The sequence below is a fragment of the Nestor notabilis genome, unplaced genomic scaffold (assembly GCF_000696875.1).
Source record: "Nestor notabilis isolate BGI_N333 unplaced genomic scaffold, ASM69687v1 scaffold4171, whole genome shotgun sequence".
NCBI classification, from domain to species: domain Eukaryota; kingdom Metazoa; phylum Chordata; class Aves; order Psittaciformes; family Psittacidae; genus Nestor; species Nestor notabilis.
The window spans coordinates 40,503-44,660 of NW_009914973.1; positions in this window are offsets into that span (position 1 = coordinate 40,503).

Genomic DNA, 4,158 nt, shown 5'->3' on the forward strand with positions numbered 1-4,158 from the left:
AATAAAATTGCATAAAATTCCTATTATTTGCTGCTGTACAGAGATAGGTCTTTTTGTGTGCAAACAGGAACCTTGCCATGCAGCCCTCATCTCCTTTACCATGAGAGTGTGAATGTCGCTGTCGAGAGTGAGCAGCACAGGGTTTCAGACACCTCTACTGCCTGGCACCTCTCATCTCTGTGTTACCCTTCTCCATGCTCCTGTGCAGCTGATGCATAATGTTGAGACTTGACCCCAGAGGGATCAGCTCTGCCACAAAGATTCGCTGAAGGGGAATTGCTTAAGCCTAGGGGCCTTATGGTGCTGCTGCTGCTGCTTGACCAAGAGTAATAAAAGAAAGGGGAAGATTTTTCTCTTTTGCATAGTGAGGTTATGCAAACCAGATAGTCCCACAACAGTGGCCTCTCTGGGCTCTCTACTTTATCTTCATAAAAGTCATTTGCTCTGCCAGGTATGCCAACTTTCTCCTTGTTGGATTAGCACAGAATAGCTAGCTGATTTCCCCTACTATTTCAACTGTCTCAAAAAGAAATAAATGTTGTGCTGTGAGATTTGTTTCTAATTTTTCTTCTTCACATTTAAAGTGTTCTTGGTTAAGCTATTGTTAGAAAAATAAAGAAATTATAGCAAAGGGGAGAAAAAGCAAGGCAGAAGTCTATAAAAAAGTAAACTACCAAGGCAGAGTTCTGAAAACTTTCATTCTAACCTAGTGAAGGTGAGAAAGCCTCACACTGCTCTTGCTCTGCCTGCTTTTCCTAAAGGCTCTGTTAGTCTTGTGATCTTTATCTGTATCAGTCTGTAGTTAAGACTTTATCCTCATACTTCTGGGATTATACCTGCTCATGGAGCAAACATCTGCAAATTGCCAAACCTACATTTTTCACATGGGGAGAGATTCTAGTCATTCTCCCTCAGAATGGAAGAAATGGTATTGCAGCCTGTGTACACCAAAACAGTCAAAAGTTACGATTTTCCTTTGGCATAGCACCTTTTTGTGATAAAATCGCTTAAAAAAAAATCACATGTTGAGAGTTACGCATTTTAATCACTGTCTTAAATCTAATTATCACTTGGTTTTATTTTTCACGTTAAGAATGCTGGCATTAGAGCATGTCATGCACGGCTACACTGAAAACTACGGCTTCCAATAATTTCATTTAGTTGAATCTAGGAATGAAAAATGTCGATTTTTGAAATAATCATAGAAACATAGAATGGTTTGGGTTGGAAGGGACCTTTAAAGGTCATCTAGTCCAAACTCTACCCCCTGCAATGAGCCAGGACATCTTCCAAAAGACCAGGGAACTCAGAGCCCCATCCAGCCTGACCTTGAATGTTTTCAGGGATGGGGCATCTACCACCTCTCTGAGCAAACTGTACAGTGTTTCACAATCCTCATTGTAAACCATTTGTTCCTTGTATCTAGTCTGAACCTGTCCTCTTTTAGTTTAAAACCATTACTCCTTGTCCTACTGCAACATGCCCTGCTAAAAGCCTGTCCCCATCTTTCTTATAAGCTCCTTTTAAGTAGTGGAAGGCTACAAGTCTCCCTGAAGCCTTCTCTTCTGCAGGCTGAACAACCCCAACTCTTTCAGCCTTTCCTCACAGGAGAGGTTCTCCAGCCCTCTGATCATTTTGGCCCTTCTCCAGACACTCTCTAACAGGTCCATGTCTTTCCTGTGCTGCGGGCTCTAGGAGCTGAACGCAGTACTCCAGGAGGGGTCTTAGCAGAGCAGAGTGGAGGGAGAGAATCACCTTCCTGCTGGTCACACTCCTTTTGATGCAGCCCAGGATACAGCTGGCCACCTGGGCTGCAAGCGCACACTGCGGCTCATGTCATCTTTCATCCACCAGTAACCCCAAGTCCATCTCCACAGGGCTGCTCTCAATCCTGTCATTCCCCACCTGTATAGGTATGGGTTGCCATAACCCAGGGACAAGCCCCTGCACTTGGCTTTGTTGAACTTCATGAGGTTCGAATGGGCCCACCTTTTGAGCTTGTCCAAGTCCCTCTGAATGGCATCCTGTCCCTCAGGCTTGTCAACTGCACCACTCAGCTTGGTGTCATCAAAGGATTACTTTATTGAAAGGCTGCAGTGAAATTTCCAGAGCACTCTGATTTTTTTCATAGCTGTTTTGCTAAGAAATTAGTTAAATTATGCAGTTTCAAGGCAAGTTTAAATAATTCCAAGTGATAGTTAAGAAGCATTCAGTAAGAGTATCAGCTACAGTTAGGCAGAGATTTGTGATTCACTGTTGTGTTCCATCCTGCCTTGTTTGTCAGAGTTGAAATCTTTTCGAGGGTTTCACAGTCTACCTCATAGACTGTACCTTTGCAATTTTCTGCTCAACAATACATTTTTGGAAGGTTTGAGCTGAACTTTTTTTCTCATTTCTGAATATAAAATGGTGTTTAGACAGTAACTTTACGTACATGGCAAGGTCCGCATTAAATATTACTGATTCAGAAATGAAAAATGATTTAGAATAGTTTTAAACACAATGTTCTCTAAAAGCATCACTTGAATGCTCAATGACAGTCAAAGCCAATTACACCAGGAATTATTTTGGGGAGAATGGAAAGAAATAGAGAACAAAACCCAAAGAACATCATATATATCACTGTATAAGTACAAGCTGCTCCTTCTCTGTGCTAATCTCTGTGTCTTCCCTGTTTCCAAAGAGTATAAAAGTTACAGGAAAGTATGAAGAGGATAATCAAAGGTAAAATTGGTTCATCTTAAGAAGATAAACAGGTTGGTATGCTCAGTCCTGGAGTAAAGGTGGTTAGTGCGGATATGATAGAGTATGATAAGACAAAATTTTAAAAGGTATTTTCTAACCTAGCTGGTTCTGTGATTCTGTAAGTTTTCCATGTTGCTGTGTTTTGTGTCTATGCATCCTGCCTGCTAATGGTTTTAGTAATCAGCTTCTTTCCACTGCTACTTGATTTGTTTCACTACTGATCTGATGTTAAAATAAATCTGGGATTAGAAGCTTCATTTTATTTCACCAGTGAGGAACAGACAGCTGTAGGTTTGCTGGGCTACTTACAAAAGAAATTTGGATTTCACCTGGCAATATTGAAGCAAATGTCACTAGGAAGCCCAGTGACATGGGAGAGCAATCCTTTCCCCATTTCTTTGAAACTGAGACTCTCAATAGCAGGTTCTTAGCCAGAGAAAGCACTAGAGAAATCTTTGAATGACTTTTTTATTCTTCTGTCCATCTTTATTACGTACCTTAAATATTTATTGTGTGTTAGCTGTCAGGAGAGGAAGGTTATTGTGGCTAAGCAGTGAAAAGAATCAGGATTTGAGCAGCTCCACACTTCCTACAGAAATAGACATGTTTGTTACTGACAGCAGGGACTGGGATAGGCTGGCAGCATGCTGCGAGATGTCTGATTAAGTCTGTAGTTATAATATGGTGTGGCAACTTAAGGATAAAAGAAGAAACTCTTTCTGTATTACTTCCAATGAAAAGAGTGATTTACGGGGTGCCAGATTTTTTTTCCCATTCTCTGCAGTTTTTTGTGATTTAGAAGCAAAATGCAGAGGCCTTTACACAATTTGCAAGTAACTCCTTGTTGTCTGGTAAATGGTATTTTGTCTGAGAAAGAACCGAAGAATCTGTCCTGAGTAAATGTTAGTTTTGCCTTATTACCTAAATATTGCAGGATGTACCCAATAAAAGCAGGATGTACCCAAGAAAAGTTCCTTGTGAGGTAAATGCTGCACGTCATGTTTGCTCTAAAATTGGATGCCTTCACTGTGGGATTTTCTAGTGCCATTCTTGACCATCAGCCTCCACCATGGTAGTTCGATGAGTTGCCATTAGACTGGTAGGAGAGCACATTTCTTAATTCTTCTACCATCCTGAAACAAAAACCCCTAATGGGTCTGAGGAACTTTCATGTGCTTTGCAGTCAAAAATGACAACACACACAGGAGCGTTTTATCACTGAAGACTTCACAGCCTTGAGAAGCTGATTTGCCTGTCAAATGTAAAAAGAAGAAGTCTAGCTAATTCCCTAAACACATAATAATTAGCAAGCTCTCACATTTTTACACCTGAATTGCTGTAAAAAATATGGAAAGCAGTTGAAAAAGAGCTTAAAAAGAATAATTTTTTTTTCACTGTTAATTAGGAAATGCC